The sequence below is a fragment of the Chiloscyllium plagiosum genome, unplaced genomic scaffold (genome assembly GCF_037043375.1).
Source record: "Chiloscyllium plagiosum isolate Xiang-an unplaced genomic scaffold, Cpla_swu_hap1 HiC_scaffold_9, whole genome shotgun sequence".
Lineage (NCBI taxonomy): Eukaryota > Metazoa > Chordata > Chondrichthyes > Orectolobiformes > Hemiscylliidae > Chiloscyllium > Chiloscyllium plagiosum.
In genome coordinates this window covers 120363978-120386269 of record NW_028270147.1, presented here as the reverse complement: position 1 = coordinate 120386269, position 22292 = coordinate 120363978, and the positions used below count along the sequence as shown (strand labels likewise).

General features: G+C 45.4%; 1 long non-coding RNA gene and 1 pseudogene across 1 annotated transcript; one reads left to right on the top strand and one right to left on the bottom strand.

The window, feature by feature from the left end:
• LOC148149291 (centrosome-associated protein 350-like) overlaps positions 1-22292 on the top strand; it is a 629436-nt pseudogene that overhangs the window by 405956 nt on the left and 201188 nt on the right.
• Positions 10561-20898, bottom strand: LOC148149292 (uncharacterized). The gene is made up of 2 exons (XR_015758256.1): positions 20813-20898; positions 10561-11436 (listed from the first exon to the last, which is right to left on the bottom strand). It is a non-coding gene; the product is annotated as an uncharacterized LOC148149292 (long non-coding RNA).

The window sequence follows — 22292 nt, the reverse complement described above, 5'->3', positions numbered from 1 at the left end:
ATTTTAACTTTCCAACATAGACTGGGACTGCCATCATGTTAAGGGTTTAGATGGAGAGGAAGTTGTTAAGTGTGTACAAGAAAACTTTCTGATTCAGTACGTGGATGTACCCAGTAGAGAAGGTGAAAACCTTGACGTACTCTTGGGAAAGAAGGCAGGGCAGGTGACTGAGGTGTCAATGGGGGAGCATTTTGGGCCAGCAACCATAATTCTATTAGTTTTAAAATAGTGATGGAAAAGTATAGAGTAGATCTAAAAGATGAAGTTCTAAACTGCAGAAAGGCCAATTTTGATGGTATTAGGCAAGAACTTTCAAAAGCTGATTGGATACAGATGTTCGCAGGTAAAGGAACGACTGGAAAATGGGAAGCCTTCAGAAATGAGATAACGAGAATCCAGAGAAATCATATTCCTATGAGGGTGAAAGGAAAGGCTGGTAGGTATAGGAAATGCTGGATGACTAAAGATATTGAGTATTTGATTAAGGAAAAGAAGGAAGCATATGTCAGGTATCGACAGGATAGATCGAGGGAATCATGAGAAGAGTATAAAGGCAGTAGGAATATACTTAAGAGGGAAATCGGGAGGGTAAAAAAGGGACATGAGATAGCTTTGGCAAATAGAATTAAGGAGAATCCAAAGAAATTTTACAAATACATCAAGGACAAAAAGGTAACTAGGGAGAGAATAGGGCCCTTCAAAGATCAGCAAGGCAGCCTTTGTGTGGAGCTGCAGGAGATGGGGGAGAAACTATTTTGCATCAGTATTTACTGTGGAAAAGGATATGGAAGGTATAGAATGTAGGGAAATAAATGGTGACATCTTGTGAAATGTCCATATTACAGAGGAGGAAGTGCTGGATGTCTTGAAACGCATAAAGGTGAATAGATCCCCGGGACCTGATCAGGTGTACCCTCGAACTTTGTGGGAAGCTAAGGAAGTAATTACTGGGCCTCTTGCTGAGATATTTGTATCATCGATAGTCACAGGTGAGGTGCTGGAAGACTGGAGACTAGCGACTGGCTAACGTGGTGCCACTTTTTAAGAAAGCTGGTAAGGATAAACCAGGGAACTATAGACCAGTGAGCCTGACGTCGATGGTGGACAAGTTGTTGGAGGAAATCCTGAGGGACAGGAGGTATCTGTATTTGGAAAGGCAAGGACTGATTAGCGATAGTCAACATGGCTTTGTGCGTGGGAAATCATGTCTCACAAACACGATTTAGTTTTTTGAAGAAGTAACAAAGAGGATTGATGAGGGCAGAGTGGTAGATGTGACCTATATGGACTTCAGTAAGGCATTCAACAAGGTTCCCCATGGGAGACTGGTTAGCAAAGTTAGATTTCACATGACAACTAGCCATTTGGATACAGAACTGGCTCAAAGCTAGAAGACAGAGGGTGGTGGTGAAGGGATGCTTTTCAGAGTGGAAGTCTGTGACCAGTGGAGTGTCATAAGGATCAGTGCTGGGTCCACTTTCGTAATTTATATAAATGATTTGGATATGAGCATAAGAGGTACAGTTAGTAAGTTTGCAGACGACACCAAAATTGGAGGTGTGGTGGACAACGAAGAAGGTTACCTCAGATTACAACAGGATCTTGATCAGATGGGCCAATGGGCTGAGAAGTGGCAGATGGAGTTTAATTCAGATAAATGCGAGATGCTGCATTTTGGGAAAGCAAATCTTAGCAGGACTTATACACTTAATGGTAAGGCTCTAGGGAATGTTGCTGAACAAAAAGACCTTGGAGGGCAGGTCCATAGCTCCTTGAAAGTAGAGTCGCAGGGAGAAAGGAAAGAGAAGGTGTTTGGTATGCTTTCATTTATCGGTCAGAGTATTGAGTACTGGAATTGGGAAACTTGAAAGGGTTCAGAAAAGATTTACAAGAATGTTGCCAGGGTTGGAGGATTTGCGCTATAGGGAGAGGCTGAGCAGGCTGGGGCTGTTTTCTCTGGAGCATCGGAGCCTGAGAGGAGGCCTTATAGATGTTTACAAAATTATGAGGGGCATGGATAGGATAAATAGAATTCCTACGTTGTGGAAGAAGGCCAACAAGTCCAAGCAGCATTCCACCCAGAACCACACCCCTCTCCTATTGCTGTAACCCTACACTTCCCATGGCCAGTTCACCTAACCTGCACATCCTTGGACTGAGAATGGAGACTAGCGCACCTGGAGGAAACCCACTCAGACATGGGGAGAACATGCAAACTCCACAAAGAAAATCACCTCAGGGTGGAATGGAAGCCAGCTCCCTGGTGCTGTAAGACAGTGGTGCTAGTCACTGTGCCACCCATTCCTCCTCTTTGATCTAAATGCCTAATCCCTTATTCCCAGACTGCGACTCTGCTTTAGAATCCCCAGGTAGGGGGGACAAAGTTAAAAATCACACAACACCAGGTTATAGTCCAACAGGTTTAATTGGAAGCACTAGCTTTTGGAGCGACGCTCCTTCACCAACCTTCACCTGAGGAAGGAGCGTCGCTCCGAAAGCTAGTGCTTCCAATTAAACCTGTTGGACTATAACCTGGTGTTGTGTGATTTGTAAATTTGTACACCCCAGTCCAACCCCGGCATCTCCAAACCCAGGTAAGGGCACATCCTTCCAAACTCTACCCTGTCAGGGCCCTGGAGAATTTAAAATGTTTCAGTGAAATCTCCTCCCAACCTTCTAAATTCCAGGGAATCCTGACCCAGTCCCCTCCCTCGATCATTAGACAACCCCCTCAACCCATCACATGAACTGTTGCTGTGTTTGATCATCTCAGTAAACGTTTCAAGGAGGGAAGGAGAGAGAAAGACTCTTTCTGCTTTGAATTGATACTAAACATTGAAAAAGCAGGAAAATATTCTCACCAAGTATTGTTCACATACTCGGAGGTCACTGGTGTGGTGTCCTTATGTTCTTTATTCTTGCCTTTTCTCTTGTTCATGTCATTTAGGAGAACAGAGTCAACCGAGAAGGAAATGAACAGCAGAGTTTGTTTTCTCTGTCAATTAAATTCACCTTGTTTGCTCCTCTGAGCATCTGAAAGAAGGGGCAAGGCTCCGAAAGATTGTATTTTCTAATAAACCTGTTGGACTATAACCTGGTGTCGTATGATTTTTGACCTTGTCCCCTGATCACATTCAGGTTATTCCCACAAGCACTGCATGTTCTTGCTTCTCCAGGTCAGCAGATGGCGATGTTGACTATGGCTTTCACAATGGTCTCCATCAGAGCGGACCCACAAATCAGGGACAGCGACCAGAGATTACAGGCCCTGCTCTTGCTCCTCAGTCCCAGACCCGAGCACAATGGGCCCCCTGGAGTCCCGAGCCCTGTGCATAATGCAAATGGTGTGACTGATCCTGCTGATTGTTCCCAACCTCACCAGGTCTCCACAGTCACTGAGATTATTTAAATACAGCCTTTGCATATTAGGGACCCTGATTGATGGGATACAGACTGAAATGGGTTAATAATACAGTATTGGGGGTTTACAGATGCAGATTGTTAAGTGGAAATCTGATCTTGTGGCTCTAACAGAGATCCGGGATTGGGGATACCTGGATACAAGGTGTCCAGTAAAGATAGGAACGAGGGAAAACTGTGGGAAGTGGTTTGATTGATCTGGTGCCAGACAGTACTGACCAACCTTAGGCCCTGAGATATGATGGAGATGAAGGGTGAACTGTGCCAGCGTTTAACTCACTTTTACCAGAGTAAAACAGGGATTACCCATTTCACAAGAGAGTAAATGGAACTGACAAACCAGGCGGATGTGAAACACCCAGCCCATCCCTGAGAGAGGGAGGGACAAGAACAATGACATTCTCAGACAGAAAGGATGCTAAAAATGGTATCACCCCGAAAGTGAAGGGTGGGGTGAGGATAGTGACAGCAACATCCCCCAGAGAGTGGGGAAAGTAACACTGACACATTTAAAACAAGCGAGAATTCAACCAGACACCCACTCCGTCACATGGTGTTGAAGATGCACTGTCCTCATCAAAACACATTTGCAAACCTCTTCATACCACGTCAGGGGAGAGAAACATTGAAAACTGTATTATCACGAGTGAGAGATGGTGCATTTAAATCTTGGATCATGATGGTAAATGTTCCGAGTCGTAAACAACACTGGTGTATTGACGTCATTATCTTATTAAATAACATTAAAACCTCAGCCAAACATTTTCCTGCAGACAGTGTATTTAAAATATCAAGAGGCTTTCCACATTGTTGGTTTGATCAGTGACGTAGCAAGGAAGCAGCAGCTGCCCCATGAACTCCAACAAAAGAATGGGAACAGGCTCTTCATACGGAGCTGGCTCCCGAGAATCCAATTCAACAGCAGGGACCAAAGAACAAGGAACAATACAGCACAGGAACAGGCCCTTTGGCCCTCCAAGCCTGTGCTGGCACATTTTTGCCCTTCCATACTGAAACTGTCTTCACCTACAGGATTCATATCCCTTTATTCCCTTCCTATTCATACATTAGTGCAAGTATTTCTTGAATACTTCTATTGTGTCTGCTTCCACCCCCTCCTCTGGCAGTGTGTTCCAGGTACTCAACTCCCTTTGTGTGAAATACTTCCCTCACACATCTCTTTTAAATTCCCCCGCCCCTTGAACCTCTGTCCCTGAGTAAGTGACGCATACACCCTGAACAAATCCTCATATTTTCCACGCTACCAATGCCGTTCACAACTCTGTAATCTTCTATCAGGACACACCTCATTTTCCCGTATTCCAATGAAAAAAAAACAGTCTATCCAACTTTTCTTCAGCACTACAATCCCCCATACCAGACAATACCCTGGTAAACATTTTCTGCACCATCTTCAAAATACCCACATCCTTCTGGTAGTGTGCTGACCGGAACTGCATGCAATTTTCCAAGTGTGGCCTAACTAATGTTCGATAAAACTACAGAATAACTTGTCAATCCTTATACTCAGTGTCCCTTCCAATGAAGGCAAGCAGGCCATCAGCCTTTTTTACTGCCTTATCTCCCTGTGCTGCTACCTGTGATCTGTGAACATGCACACCCAGATTTCTCTGCATATCAATACTCCAGAGGATTCTGCCATTCACAGTATAATTCCCACCTGTACATCACCTTTCAAAATGCATCACCTCACATTTGTCTGGATTAAGCTACATCTGCCATTTTTCTGACGAAGCAGCCAACTGATCGATATACTGCAGTATCCTGTGACAAACCTTCCCATTCTCCACAACTCTACCAATCTTTGTATTAACTGTAAACTTACTAATTAGACCAGCTATGCCCTCCTCCAATTCATCTATGTAGACCACCATTGAACCCTGTGGAACATCATGAGTCTCCACCCTCTATTCTGAAAACTATCCTTCCATCACTGCCCTCTGTCTCCTGTGACTAAGCCAGTTCTGTATCCAGTGCTGGGAACATTTTAGACAAGACACCTTGTTGCCAGCTCGTTACTGCAACTTGACCCAGTTCATTCAGAAAGAGAAAAAGGACAATGTGCAGATTGTTGAACATCCCCTGCACCTGGGCCTGAGGCAGGAGCCCAAGCTCCAACACATTGGCCTTACTTCACACCAATCTTCACACAGTGCGGGGTCATGATCTCAGGCCATCAATTCCTCTGGGACCGGGACAGAATGAGAGTGTAGGGGGAATGTCCAAGAATCAAAAAGGCTGAAAGCAAGATGGAGAGAGTGTGTTGGAAAGTGTTCAATGGAGGAAACATGCTTTGTGATACCAAACATGCTTTGTGATACCCAATACTGACATAGTCCACGTGTATCATAGAATGAAAAAAGCACAATCTGGAGATAATCAAAAATCACACCAAAATACTCCGTTTGGATATATCATAGCATGCAGGGCATTTTCATTGTGATGCGATAAGTATCCTGGTCCGAAAGCTGTTCTCTCTTTTTTTCTCTCTCTCCCCACGATTCTCCAGATGGAGCCAGTTAGATCCTCTCAAAGCCCCAGTTTATTTGTACTGTTCAGTAATGTGGGGATGTCGATGGTGGACTGGGGTACACCTGATGAAGGAGCAGCGTTTCGGAAGCTTGTGATTTAAAATGAACCTGTTGGCTAGAACCTGCTTTTGTGTGACTTCTGACTTTGTATTTTTCAGGCAGAGAGATACAAATGCCTTCTAGTAACTATAGAGTACTTGCACAGCAGCTGAGGATTATGGGTAACGGCTCCTTCCATTAGCCAAGAATAAACCCACATTCATTCCAGTCGATTCCAGTGGGAATGACCTGACAGTTGCTTCCCAGATATTACATAGCTCACCACCGCCATCTCCAGGACAATTAGGGAAGGGCAACAAATAACCGACACGTCAACGCTCACCCCATCCCAGGAGAAATCAAAATAAATGGCATACAATTCAAATGATCAAACTGGTGAGGCGTGAATTCATCTCTTTGAAAGACTGCAGCCTCGGCCAGAAACAGAGCCATGACATGGGTGACCCTGGTTTGTCAGACTGAAAGGTGGAGTGTCCTTTGGATTATCACTGGGATCAGCAAAAAATGAATTATACTCAAAGATCTAACAAACGGCTATCAAAGCGTGCCCCCAAACTGCAGAGAACAGCACTTGAGGCTTCGCGTCCCCATCTCCATCCTTGCTTGTTGCCATTCCCCTCTGTCCTGCAGAGGGCGGTGGTGATCCATGAGTTTCTCGAAGAGGATCTGACAGAGGGACAAGGTTCATGTCCTCAGCCTGAGCACAACTGCCTGACCTGCTGTGCTTTTCCAGCCCCACACTTCTCGACTCCAAGCACAACTATCCCTCAGGAGAACGAACTGTGACACAAGAGGAAATGTGGGAGTGTTGGGAAGGCACTGGCAGCCTGGTCAGCCTGCAGAGGGGCAGAAACAGATTTGATGAATGAGCTGAGATGCAGACTCAGGCTTTCAGAGCCACACAGTTTACATTGTTACTGACCGTGGCTCCATGGGCAATGCTCCTGCCTCATCATCAAAATGGTCATCGCATTGAAAGCCACCTCAGAAATGAGAGCACAGAATCCAGACTGAGACCGAGGTGCACTGCTGAAAGTTACACAGTCTCTGGCTCCACCATTTGACACTCCACCACCACCACACCCTGACCACCCCCACCCCCACCTCTGGGGGCTCGACAAGATCCCATTCTGAAGAGATTCCCTCGGATATCCTGCTCACTATTGAACGAGTGCCAACAGAACAGATTTGTCTCGTCATTCATTTCCTGCCTGCAGGACCTCACCATCTTGTCCGGGAACGTGACTGCTCTGTGCTCACAGCTTTGAATATTCTGAGATGATTAAAAAAAACTGCACCAACAAGAGTTCTTTCCTCATTATCATGTAAAAGGGAGGAGTTAATATTTGGGGTTCAGTGATGTTTTATCAAAAAAGCAGCAACATTTTATTTTATTTCATTTTAGGTTGTTTTATATTATTTTATTTAAATTTTGTTTATCAAATTTTAGCCCACGTGATTGGCACCACTTCCACACATATCCATTCCCTCCACAAGAACATTCAGTAACATTTGTGTGTACTCTCTACAAGATGCATTGCAGAAATTCACCAAAGGTCCTGAGACAACACCTTCTAAACCCATGATTACTTGAATCAAGAAGGACAAGGGCAGCATCACCCCAGCAAGTTCCTCTCCAAGCCATTCACCAGTTTGATTTGGAAACATCGTCACTGGGTCAGAATCCTGGAATTCCCTTCCTAAGGACATTATGAGTCTACCTCCAGCATACAGACTGCAGCGGTTGAAAAAGGCAGCTCAGCACCATCTTGTCCAGGACAATTAAAGATGGACAGTAAAAACGCTGGGAAAATTAAGAGTAGGCGTGATTTGGGACCAGAAAGTGAGACTGTGATGTCTCAGTTATTCCTGGGCATTGGTGTGATCACATCTCAAATACTGTATTGTGTGTAGTTTTGATCTCCTTATTGAAGGAAGAATATAAATGCATTGGAGGTGGTTCAGAGGGGTTTTACCCGATTGATCGCTGGAATGAGGGGGCTGTGTGATGAGGAAAGATTGGAAAAGCTGGCCTTGTTCTCACTGGGGTTTAGAAGAGTGAGGGGTTTTCCTGTCCCACAGTATTCTCCAACTCCCTATCTGCCTCCCTCGTGTGTCGTACCCTCCTGCCCCTTACAACACATGGAATTGAACTGTGCAGTCCTGAGGCCTATAACTTCCTTCTGGAACTAAGTCTCCAGGTATCTCCGGCACTCCCTGATATATCACTGCTTTTTCAATTCAGCCTTCATTCCAAACTCCCTGAATGGGAGTTCCTATTGTTTTATACAGTCACTGCAGATGTATTTACCCTGAATCATTTCAATGCAATAAAGAAATGTTGATCTGACTTACAACTGAAAAATATCCATTCCTTCATTGGTCCAGTAATTGTCTTCAGTCTCTGTTTTGAAGTTTCAGTACTTGCATTTATTATCCTTCCCTAATGGACATGTCCTGAAGCAGTCTGTTTATACAGTCTCTCTAACTAAACAATTCCCAGATTCCTATTTTCTTGTTTACCAATTTGTTTCATTCAAACCAAGTGCATGTGCAGGCTCCCAGCAGCTGAAGTGACCGTTCCAAATCACTTTGGAAAAGCAAAGGTGGACTCGTTCCCTGAGTTCACCAAACTCCCACACTGATCAAACTTCCCAGCATTCCCCTCTATGCTGGCTGCACTTTGTGCGAGCTGCAGTATATAAGCTGCCCTGTATTTATATTGCTTCTGATTTATATCACTCCATTCTGAAGTGCTGTTGTTCAGGATCTGGGTTAAGCTCACTCATTTCTCAATCGAAAGCTTCCTTCTTTCAGCCTGAAAGAGACTTTACATTTGCAACCAGCAAATGGGACTTCAATGTTGGAATCTGTTTTCAGGATTGATGGGCTCGATGGTTTGATTCCATGAAATAACCTTGTCTAATCTCTTCAGAGGTTGACGTTTCAGGTGTAACCCTTCTTCAGGAAGTGGGGGGGGGGGGGGGGGGGGGGGTGGTGTAGGTGTCAGGGGAGTTGTAGATAAAGGGGTGGGTGGGAGCGAGGTGGTGAGGTGGGGATAGGTTGAGAAAGATAGAGAGTATGACCTGATTGGTCGTTGGGAGAGATGAATCCAGAATTATCCCTCCCTTCGACCAACCATGTCCTACCCTCGTCCTGTCTCCACCTATCCCCACCTAACCACCCTGCCCCGGCCACTCCCTTTATCTGCAGCTCCCCCAACACCCATCCATCCCACTTCCTGAAGAAGGTTTACACCCAAAACGTTGACTTCTCTTCCTCCTGATGCTGCCTGGGCTTGCTGTGTTCTCCCAGCCTCCTGTTTGTCAACCTTGGATTCCAGCATTTGCAGTTTGTCTCTAATCTCTTCAGGGGCCAGGATGAGTGTGAGGAGATTGGGTTTTGATGGAACTACCCACAGACTGAAGTCAAAAAAAGCAAAGTAAGAAAGGCAAGTGGATCAAATTCGAGAGAGCAAATTGTGAGCAAAAAGTAATTGTTACCAGTTTAGCAATTGCAAAGGAGAGAGTGACAACATTGAATTGTTTCTGGTGTCATTCTCTGTGCCCTAACATTTCACAGAGCCAGTTCCACATCCTTCCATTGGCTTTGTCATTGAGAGGCAACATTTCCCTTCCCACAGCCCTTTTTAAAAAGTCCTGTCCCAGGGAATCACTGAGGCAGAGAATACTTCACCTTTTCTGGGAAAGATAGAGAAATATAGGGTGTCAAGGAGCAGTTTCTCTGCCTTCAGGGTCTGACAGAAGGATGTGTGTAGTGTGTGGATTCTGGAGACAGATCACTGAGATATTCCTCACTCCCATCAACACCTGACTTTATTCTGACATCAGTTTCTATTCTTCATTATAAAGTACCCCCACCAGCTTCAGACTGGACATTTCACACCCAGCCCCCATTTCCCCACAATCAAGAACCAATCTTGCCCCATCTCAGGATTGCCCTCTGAATGTGGTGTCAGTGTGCTAATGCTGTTTGAATGAAAGAGCCACAGTGGACTCTGGGACTGAATCCAAGGGGTTTCTGAGCCACCAGCAGCCTCCCCGCTGTGTGAGGGTCTGTTTGGATAAGATTTCAGCCCCATTGATTCCCACTGATACTAAAGTCCTCGAGTGAGATTATTGGAGTCACATGTGGACTAAGGAACACAACAGTCAGGTCATTGAGCTGCTCTGGAATCCATCCTGAGCCCTGGATGTCTCTCACTGAGATGGCCCAGAGGTTACAGAATATGACAGCAGAAGGTGGAACCAGTTTATCATTGACTGCCTTCCCCAGCCGTGACTCCCAGACTCCCCAGATTTAACATTCTCAATCTTACTCCAGGGACACACGGGACCAATGCATCGCACTTTAAGAGTAAAGAAAACCCAAGTCTAATTTAAGTAATATTTATTTCCCAAAACCTGTGAAATTGTTATTCTGAGTAACAAGATGCTGCTGATCATATTCATCAATGCAGGGCTCCCAGTAGCTCTGGCCATTTCCAAAGCACACACGAGACAGAGACTGAATCTTCTTGATCTTTATTCCTTTTTGCAGATTTACATTGACAGAAAACAGACTTCAATTAACAGCCCAGACAGAGGAAGCTGCACAAATTCACAGCCAAAATGGAGCTTGAGGAAAACACTTGTGGAGATTTTCTCAATGACATAAGAATCCTGTCCCTTTAAGTAGTGACAGAAGCTTAAATTCGAACTGGCGGCTGAGCAGGAAGGAGATCTGGTTTACTCAAGCAGAGATTTCAGAGGTTCACATTGTTTTGTACAGCTGACAGTTTTCAGCATCTTCAAGAGGTTTTACTTGGCATCACAAGTCATCACTATCCCCATAAAACACTTCCAGGACAGGGTCAGCACGGGGTTTCATACAGAGTAAAGCTTCCTTTTGATGATCCCAATGACCTGCCTTAACCCTTGAACCTCAGAAATGTCCCTGAGCCAATCCCAAGAAGGAAGAGAGTTGAAATTCAGTGCTGACCATGACCTTTGTCCTGCCAGCTCAGCCCTGTTCTATTTAAAGTTGTGTCGCCTCTGTGGACTGTCTTGAACACTCTACACACATTCTGATCTCCTGATGCTCTTGCTGAGGGGAGAGGGGAGGGTCACGTGGGTGAGGGCACAGGAGAAATGAGCGTTGGACTCCCAGTCAGACCCAGCGAGGGTCAGCAGGCTGCTGACACTGTAGGTGCTGTCCGAAGCTCGCAGGTAGTTGCTGGTCTGAACCCCGTCCGAAATGACTGCACCATCCTTCTTCCACTGCACCTCCAGCTCATCAGGATAGAAGTGATTGGCAAGGCACACCAGGGTGGCAGTGCCCTTGGCATTGACCTGCTCCGGGGAGGGGGGCAGCAAGGTCAGCTTGGGCTGAGAGTTTTCACGGCCTGAAAGACAAGAGAAACAATTTTAATCCCGGCCATTCAAAGGGATTTCAACTCTGAACATTCACTGGCAAAACAATCCATTTGAACATTTGTATTCAATACCTAACAAACTCCATAAAAGGACAGGGCCTTTTAAAATTGCTTCTTGGGACGTGACTGTCACTGACAGGGTGAGCATTTATTGCCCATCCCTAATTGCCCCTGAGAGGGTGATGGTGAAAAAAAGGGGCGGTTTTGGATCATTCTTTAGGGAATGAATGTGGGCAGCTGGAAGGGCTATCAATGGGGGAGCATTTCAGTGACAGTGATCAGAACTCAGTGAGATTGAGAGGAGGGATGGAAATGGAGAACAATGGAGCAAGTGGAAACGTTTTCATTTGGGAACAAAACCATTTTACTAAACAGGGCAGGGATTGGGTAAAAGTGGCTGAAAGACAAAATGCAGGGGGGAAATTAACCAGGACCTGAGGAAAGCAAAGAGCTGACAGGATGAGATGTGTCCAAATGAAGTCAGGGAAATCCCAGTGATGTTTATAATCACAGAAAGAACAGGTGAATGAAGGAATGTAGGAGGCCCATTCGAGAGCAGGAAGGGAACTTGTGTGCGGTGGTGCAAGATGGAGCAATGGTTCCTCATGAAAACTTCCAGTCTGTTTTCACAAAAGAGAGGGACAAAGCAGAAACTGTAGTTCAGGAGTAGAACTGTGCAATATTGGAACATCATCTTTCACATCTGAAAGACTCCCAGTTCATCCTAAGAAAAGAAAGATCCATACTGTCCCAAAAACATTTGCAGACAGTGTGGGACTTGTTGTAATGTAGGAAATGTGCAAACCAGATTGTACACAGCAAGATCCCACAAGCAACAATGAACCAAGGAACATTTTTGAGAGATGTTTGTTCAGGAATAAGTATCAGCCTGAATATGATTCAAAGAGAAAGTAACTAGAACAGTTGGATGGAAAATGAGGAAATGAAAGTTAAAGGAGAAGGGAGGAATACTGGTTAGTGATGGAATTGATTGTTACTAGAAAATAAAAGCAAAGGGATAGAGTATTGTGAATGTCATATTGCACTGAGGAAACTTAAAAGTGGAGGGAAGCTCAATATAGAACAAGCTTAAAGGTCTTGTCTCTTAACAAATGAACCATTCGGATTAATGTAGACAAAGTGGTACCACATAAACCAAGGGAAATCAAGTTTGTGAGGAGTTTAAACTAACTAAAGAAGGTAGGAGCTCAGGAGAAGTTATTAAAGTATCCAGACCAAGTAATAGGATTCAGTGTATGGAAAGGATCAAGAATCAAACTTGAGGCACCGTAGGGTGGAATGGTGGATCAGTGGTTAGCACTGCTGTCTCACAGCTTCAGAGACACAGACTCAATTCCAACTGACTGTCTGTGTGGGATTGACACATTCTCCCCGTGTCTACTTGGGTTTCCTCCCATTGTCACAAAGATGTGTAGGTTAGGAGGATTATCCATGGGAATTGTAGGGTGGGTGGGATGCTTTTTGGAGGGTCAGTCTGGGCTGAATGGCCTGCTTCCACACTGTAGGGATTCTGTGATTTCTAAAGGAGATAACTATGAGAAGGAGGCAGTCAGTGCATGACTGAGGGTGTTGTACTTAGATGCATCGAGTATATGAAACAAGGTAAATGAGCCTGTAGTGCAGGGACATGGCTGCAAGGGGATCAGGGCTGGGAACTAAATATCCAGGGATGCACATCCTATTGAAAGGAAATGCGAGGGCATAGAGGGTCAAGTGTAAAGGAAGAACTGAAGGTAATCCTTGTTAGTCAGGAAATGGTTTTAGGGAGATTGATGGTATCAAAACTTGTAAGTCCGCAGGGGCCAGCAACTCACCAGAGTACTTAAGAAAGTGGGTGTAGAAATAGTGGACACATTGTTGATCATTTTCCAACATTCTGTCAACTCTGACAGAGTTCCAGTGGACTGGACAGTATCCAGTGTAACCCCACTTATTAATAAAAGGAGGGAGAGTGAAAATGAGGAATTATACATGAGGAAAACACTGGAGTCAGTTATTAAAGATACAGTTCCCGAGCATTTGGAAAGCAGTGACAGGATTGGTCCAAGTCAGCATGGATTTACTAAAGGGAAATCAGGCCTGACACATCTTCTGGAAGGTTTTGAGGATGTGATCAGTGGAGAATGGACAAGGCTGAATCAGTGGACAACAAAAATTGACGAAACAGTTCAGCAGGTCTGGTAGAATCTGTGGACAGCAATTGAAGTTAACATTTCAGATTGAGTGACCCTCCCTCAGGACCCAGTGGATGTTGTGTTCTGGACTTTCAAAAGGCTTTTGACAAGGTCCCATACAAGAGATTAGTGAGCAAAATTAAACCTCATGGTATTGGAGGTAATGTATTGACATGGAGAGAGAACTCGTTGGCAGATAGAAAGCAGAGAGTTGGAATAAATGGGTCCCTTTCAGAGTGGCAGGCAGTGATGAGTGGGGTACCACAGGGTTCAGTGCTGGGACCCCAGCTGTTCACAATATACATAAATGATATGGACAAAGGAATTGAATGCAATCCCTCCAAATTTGCAGATGACACTCAGCTGGGTGGCAATGTGTGCTGTGAGGAGGATACAAAGAGGCTGCAGAGTGACTTGGACAGGCTGGCTGAGTGGACAAATACTTGGCAAAAGCAATATAATTTGGGTAAATGTGAGATTATCCACTTTGGTGGAAAAACAGGAAGTCAGATTATTAGTGAATGGTGAAAGTTTAGGAAAAGGTGAGGTGCAATGAGAGTTGGGTGTCATGGTGGAACAGTAACTGAAAGGGGGCCTGCAGGTGCAGCAGGCAGTGAGGAAAGCTAATGGCATGCTGGCCTTCACAGTGAGAGGATTTGTGTATTGGAGTAAGGATGTCTTGCAGAATTAAGGCCTCAGCTTGAGTATTGTGTGCAGGTTTGGTCTCCTCCTCTGAGGAAGGACATTCTTGCTATTGAGGGAGTCCAGCGAAGGTTCTCCAGACTGATTCCCGGGACAGCAGGACTGACATATGAGGAAAGACTGGATCAACTGGGCTTGTACTCACTGGGATTTAGAAGAATGAGAGGAATCTCACAGAAACATATAAAATCCTGATGGGATTTGACAGGCTTGATGCTGGAAGAATGTTCTTGATATTAGGAAAATCCAAAACTAGGGGTCACAGTCGAAGATTAAGGGTAAAGTTATTCCGATGTTGTGAACCTGTGGAATCAAGAGATATGGGGGTGGAGTGGGAATGGGATAATAGATTGCGTAATCAGCCATGATCATATTGAACGGTGGTGCAGACTCAGAGGGCTGAGTGGCCTATTCCTGCAGCTATTTTCTATGTTTCTAATGATGCGTAGAGGTGTGAGGGTGGTGGGGGTGTGTGTGGGAGGAGCAGGTTTACCCTGTCAGGAAGAACTGAAATTACATCGACAGCAAGAGGAAATATGGAGTTGGAAAGCATAGAATCTGTGTGAGTCAACTTAAGGACCCACAAAATAGCAAAGAGCTTGATGGGAATTATGTACAAGTATCCTCTCAGCCGGGATGTGGGGCAGAAAATAAATCAGGAGATAGAAAATGCATGTAAGAAAGGGATTATTACAATAATCATGGGGACTGCAATATGCAGGTGGACTGGGAAAGTCAGGTTGGGAATGGATCTCAAGGAAAGGAATTCATGGAATGTCTGCGAGATGCTTTTTTTTGGAACAGTTTGTGGGAGACCCACGAGGAAACAGGTAATTCTGGATTCGGTGATGTGTAATGAGGCAGCCCTGATTGGGGAGCTGAAGGTGAGTGAACCCTGAGGGGGCAGTGACCATAATGTGATACAATTCACCCTGCAGTTCGAGAGGGAGAAGCTGGGAAGTATATGAAATAATATCAATGAGCAAGTTCGACAAAGGAGAGCCAATGGACATGATCTGTTTGGGTTTCCAGAAGGCCTTTGACAAGTTGCCACACAGGAGGCTGCTAAATAACATAAGAGCCCATGGGGTTTGGAACCCAGTAATGACGTGGACAGAGAGTGGAAATAAATGGGTCTTTTGCAGGATGGCAGCTGGTGCCTCATGCAGTTCAGCAGGGGGCAGTGTTGGGACCTCAGCTTTTCATGTAACAATTAATTATATATTAACGATCTGGGAAAAGGAACTGAGGGCATTGTTACTACATTTGCTGATGACACAAAGATGAGGGGAGGGACAGGGAGAGTTGAGGAAGCAGGGAGGCTGCAGAAGGACTGGAAAGGCTCAGAGAGTGGGCAAAGAAGTGACAGATAAAGGGACTTAGGAGTCCTCTTTCAGATTTCACTTAAGGTTAATATGTAGGTTCAGTTGGCAATTAGGAAGACAAATGCAATGTTAGCATTCATTTCAACTGAGTTAGAATACAAGAGCAGGTGTGTAGTGCTGAGGCTGTATGAGACTCTGGTCAGACTGCATTTGGAATATTGTGAACAGTTTTGGGACCTGTATCTAAGGAGGGATGTGCTTGCATTGGGGGAGATCCAGAGGAGGTTTATGAGAATGACCCTGGGGTTGACAGCCTGGTCTGTTGAGGAGAGATTGAGGACTCTGGATGTGGACTTGATAGAGTTCTTAAGGATATGCGGAGATCACATTGAAACTTACAGAATACGGAAAGGTCTGGATAAAGTGGGCGGGGATGAGATGTTTCCACCAGTAAGAGAAACATTGGCCAGAGGGCACAGCCACAGACTTGAGGGATAATCCATGAGGACTGAGATGAGGAGGAATTTCTTCTGCCAGAGGGTGGTTAATCTGTGGAACTCATGCTGCAGAGGTGAAGGCATTGAGTGTGTTTCGGACGGACATTGATAGGTTCCTGATTGGGAAGGCGATCAAAGATAATGGGAAGAAGGCAGGAGAATGGTCGTGAGAAACACATCAGCCATGCCCAAACAGCACAGCAGTCTTGATGGGCCGAATGGCCTAATTCTACTCTGTTATCATATTGTCTTTTGAACAAACTCTGCAAAACCCTGGAACACTGAAAGGCCTGGATTTGAGCCCAGCTGGAGCTGTTTGTCATCAGAACTTTATCAAGGGATAACCAGGGAGTGGTGAGAGTGTGCACCCTGTTCCATGTGGGAACTTCAGGATGCTTCCCATCTCCTGGAACACCATGAGTTCAGGAAGTGTGGTCAGTGACAGCAGTTGGAGCTCTGGGTTTCGGAGCTTGAGCAGCAGCTGGTGTCAGTGCGGAGCGTCTGTGAGGCTGAGAGCTCCGTGGAAAGCACGTTTCTAGATGTGGTCACTCTGAAGCTTCAGAGTATGCAGGGAGAGAGGGAATGGGGGAGCAGCAGACAGTCCAAAAGGACCAGGCAGCTCGTACAGGAATCCCCTGAGTGCATCCCACTGTCCAACCAGGTTTCAGTTTGGAATCCTGATGAGAATGATGGTTCATCTGGGGAGTGCAGCCAGAGTCAAGTCCATGGCACCACTGGGACTCAGCTGTACAGGGAGGCACAAGGTAGACTGGAAGAGCGATAGTGAGAGGAGATTCGAGGTGTTTCTGCAGCTGCAGATGGAATTCCAGGATGGCGTGTTGTCTCCCACCCTGAGGGGAGAGGGGGAACAGGCAGCAGTTGTGGTCCCAGTGACAGACGGAGAAAAGGGATGTGGTCCTGCAGTCAGAACTTAGGGAGCTCTGGAGGCAATTAGCAACAGGAGCTCAAAATTGTAAATCTCTGGACTACTCCCAGTGACCAATGCAAGTGAGGATAGGAACAGAAGGATAAGGCAGGGTGTATCTGAGGCTGGAAAGGTGATCCAGGAGGGAGCGTTTGAGATTCTTGGGACATTGGGAATGATTTTGTTGGAGATGTGACCTCTTTAGACCAGATGGGTTGCTCCTGAACAGAACTGAGCTCCTTGTGGGGTGATTTGCTGGTGTTGTTGGAGAGGGTTTAAATGAACATGGAAGGGGGGCTGTGGGAACCAGGAGGAAATATCAGGGTGGAACACCAAGGAAAACAGAATCATGCAAGAGATAGATACTCTAAAGTAAGGAAGAGTAACTTATTTGGCCAGGTCACAGTGAGGGAGAGAGTAATAATTTCTAAATCCAACTGACTGTGTGCATGTATGGGCCTGCGTGGAGTATGGGGAGTAAGATTGGGGAGTTACAGACGCATATTACCAAGTGGAAATCTGGTGTTGTTGCTCTTACAGATGAGGCTCAAATGAGGACAGGACTGGGTGTTAAATATTCCTGGATACAAGGTGTTCAATAAAGATAGGAAAAGGGGAAGAAGGTGTGGGATTGGTTAAGATAGGTGCAGAACTGGAGAAAGAGGATGTCCCAGAGGGGTCAAGGGCAGAATGGATTTGGTTTGAGATAAGGAACAAAAAAGGTGCAATCAGGTTGTTCAGTGCAGTCTGTCGGTCACCAACTAGAGGGAAGGATGTAGAGGAAGAAATCTGGAAGAAATTCACAGCACACATTTGGGCAACTTTAATTATCAGAATATAGAATGAAATCGGAGCAGTGTGAAGGGCAGAGAGGGGCCAGAGTTGTGAGAGTGTGCTCGGGTGAATTTTCTCCAGTCGTGTGTTCCCATTCCAATCAGAAAGGAAGCTCTGCCAGACCGAGATCTTGGGAATGAGGAGGCCCAAGTATATTGAGTGTCAGTCAGAGGACATTTAGGGAACAGTGACAATTGTATCACAAGGTTTCGGGAGACAGTGGAAAAGGACAAAGAACAATCTAGAGTAAAGTCATGACCATGGATCATATCCCATGGATCACCTCCAATGTCTCACTCTTAGAATTTTCATATTTTATTTTAAAACAAAATATGAATGAGTTACCAATCTACTATATTGCCGCAGTATTTATGGTTGAGAAGGACATCGAAGTGAAGGAAATTCAGGAAATAAATGTTGATGTCTTGAGAAGAGTCCATATTACAGGAGAAGAGGTGCAGTAATCTGTTCTTTAAACTCATAAAGGTAAATAAATCCCCAGGAGCTGATCAGCTCCATCCCAGTACTTTGTGGGAAGCTTGGGAAGAGACTTTGACACCCCTTGGTGAGATGTTTGTATCATCAACAGCCACAGGTGATGTGCTGGAAGACTGGAGCATGGCTAATTTTGTGCTGATATTTAGGAAGGTCTGCAAGGAATACCCTGGGAATTATAGACCGGTGAGTCTGATAGTGGTAAGTTGTTGGAGGGGATTTTGACAGAAAGGATCTAAATGCATTTGGAAAGACAAGGATTGATTAAGAATAATCCACAAAGCTTTGTCAGTGGGAAAACATGTTTCACAAATTTGATTGAGTTTTTTGAAGACATGACCAAGAAGATAGCTGAGGGCAGAGGGTAGACATTGTCTACATGGACTTTAGCAAGACCTTTGACAAGGTGCTGCATGGTCAATTGGTTAGTAAGTTAGATCAAGTTGGATCCAGGGAGGGCAAGCTAACTGATACAAAGTTGGCTTAATGGTTGAAGACAGAGAGTGGTGGTAGATAATGGTTGTTCAGACTGGAAGCCTGCGACCAGCGATGTGGCAAAAGGATTGGTTCTGGGTTCATCATTGTTCATCATTTATAGAAACAAATTGAATATAGGGGGCATGGTTGTGAGTTTGCAGATGACACTAACATTGTTGGTTTCATGGACAGAGAAGAAGGCTATTTGAGAGTACATTTACATTACACATTGAGATAATAGCGAGGTGTTGCATTTTGGTACAAAAACCAGGTCAGGGCTAACACAGTTAATTGTGGGGCCATGGGGAGTGTTGTCAAACAGGGAGACCAAGGGGTGGAGGCACATAGAGGATTGAAACTGGTGTCACATGTCGACAGGGTGGTGAAGAAAGCATTTGGTACAATTGCTTCTATCGGTCAGAGCATTACGTGTGGGAGTTGTTACGATTCTCCAAGGTATTGATCAGGCCCATTCCCAGTCACCCTGCTATTGGAAGGATGTCATTAAATTGGAAAGGGTGTAAAAAGGATGACAAGGATGTCACCGAGACTGGAGGGTTTGCGTTATAAGGAGAGGCTGGTTAGGCCTGGGCTATTTCCCTTGGAAGGTCAGAGACTGCTGGGTGACATTTTAGAGGTTTATAAAATGATAATGGCCATAGATAAGATGACTAGCTCAGGTTTATTCCCCCGAGTAAGGGAGTCCAAAACTAAACAGCAGAGGAGGTTTAAAGCAAGAGGGGAAAGATTCAAAAGGGACCTGAGGTGCATCTCATTCACATAGAGGATGGTGCATGTCTTGAATGAGGAAGTTGTAGAGGTGAGTATGATAACAACATTTAAAAGGCATTTGAACAGGTACATGGACAGGAACGGTATGGGAGAAATTAGCTAAATGCAAGCAAATGGGACTACGGGAAAAGATAAGGGGAATAATTCATGAAGGATGTGAATATTTTGGAGATGGGGTAAAAAAATTCAAATAGGAGGTTCATGGATGAGGAAAGTCAGTTGTGAACAAACGTTGGAGAAGTTTGGACTGTCTGCCTTGGAGAAGTGAAGGCTGAGAGGAAATTTGTTTGAGGAATTCAAAATCAGGAGGTGTCTGGCCAGAGGAAATAGGGAAAAAATGTTCCCACTCATGAAAGTATTGAGAAGGAGAGGGCACAGATTTAAAGTAATTAGTGAGAGAATCAAAAATGAGATGAGGAAAAACATTTTCAGCCAGTGGGTGGTTAAGGTGTGGAATGCACTGCCTGAGAGTGTGGTGGAGGCAGCTTCAATTGAAACATTCCAAAGGGAATGAGACTGTTATTCGAAAAGGAACAATGTGCAGGGTGACAGGGAGAAGGCAGGAGAATGACACTCAGTGTATTGCTCATTCGGAGAGCCGGTCCAGACAGGATGGGCGGAACGGCCTCCGTGTGCACTGTAACAACTCTGTGATTGTGTGATTGAGCAGAGTTAAAGCTGGGGGAGGTGGGAGCTCGGTGTCTCACTGTGCTGCTGCTGCTGCTGCTGCTGCTGCTGCTGCTGAGGTCAGTGAGATCAGAGACTGGGACAGGGAGCCAGAGCTTGCATCAAACTCTGCCCATGATCGTCACACTGAGACTGGCAGGAGGCTACTCACTGATTTCACTCCATGCTGCAGGAATGGGACCACAGGCTGCAAATGGGCAGAGCTCCTCCTCACGGTGAGTAAAACTGACTGACTTATATCTTGCTGCTTAAATGGACAATGGAACTAAAGAAATACAGTTGGACACCCTGTTAGACACAGTGCTCCTTAATCAACTATTTCATTCACTGCAGCTTCTCACTAATTCAGCATTTGTGTTTTAGAATGTGTGTTTCAGTATTGACAGGATTTATAACGGAGGATTGAGGTTTACTTACTCAGTCGGAGCTTGGTTCCTTTCCCGAATGTAAGCCACAGTGAGAGCTCCCAGTGCAGAGAGTGAACAAAAATCTCTGCTCTTTGCTTCCCTTTCTCACTCACTCTCACACTCTCCCTCTCACTCTCTTTCTCTCTCCCTCATTCATGTGTCTTTCTGTCTCTGTCTCTCTGGGTTGTGTCCAGCTGGGCTCGGGCGGTTTGTCAAATGTATTTTTCAATGTTAAGTTTTGCAGCTGTTCTTCAAGTGTGGCGATGGAGTGTCAGAGGGAAACTTGAGGCCTTCAGTAAATGGTGGACACCACAGAGACTGGAGTGTGTAGTGGACAGTGACAATCCAGCATGGGTTAGTTTGTTCATTTACATTTATATGTAACTGGATGTGTCAGTACAGGCAGTGGGACTGTGCCTATTGAGGTTTTTGTACGGCTCTGTAATACTGTGTAGGGGGAGCTGCTACCCTGCTGACAGTAATAGTCAGCGACATCCTCATTCTGAACGTTGCTGATTTTCAGGGTGAAACTGGTCCCTGATCCACTGCCCGTGAATCGATTGGAGACTCCTGTGAATCGATTTGTTGCATAATAGATCAGGAGAGAGGGTTTCTGACCTTCTCGCTGCTGGTACCAGTTAACATAGTTGCTAACAGATTGACTGGCCGTACAGGTGATGGTTACAGTGTGGCCCAGTCCCACTGACAGCACCGGGGGAGACTGGGTCATGGTGATGTCCCCATTGATACCTGAGGGGTCAGAGAGAAACACAGTGAAGTCAGAACTGTCACAGAAAGAGCCTGTCAAATGAGAGATTGTTGGAAACACTGAACATTCCTCTGGTTTCAGCATTTTCCCTTCAATCACAAGTCAGTGGAATTGAAGAGAAATGGAGAACAGCTAAAGATTCAAGGTGGAAGGAGAGAGATTTGTACCTGCGACACAGAATGCCAGGGGCCAGATCAGCTGGATGTGTGAAATCATGGTGTGTACTCCTGTCCCTGTGCCTGGTTCCTGATAAACTCTCCCTTCACTGGGCTCTGCTTTATAAAGCTGCAGTCTGTGAGAGTCTGACTGGGTGTTCCTCAGTATGTAAATGGAATCAGGCAGAGAGAGCCACGTCAGCCCCTCACACTTCCTCTTCTCTCTCTCTCTCTCTTTCTCACTGTCTCAGAGAGTCATTGATGTGAACAGCACTGAATGAGGCCATTTGGCCCATTGTATCTGTGCTGTTAAACAAAGATCTGATGACACTAATCCCATCCTCCAGCTCTTGGCCCATTACCCTGGAGGTTACAGCAACACAAGGGAATATCTAAACACTGCTCCAATGTCACGAGAATTTGTGACTCAACCAGCCTTTCAGGCAGTGAGTTCCAGACTCTCACCACCCTCTGGGTGAAAACATTTCTCCTCAATTCCCCTCTCACTCTCCAACTTGACTGGGCCTGGACTCACTCAAGTTCAGAAGGATGAGAGGGAATCTGAT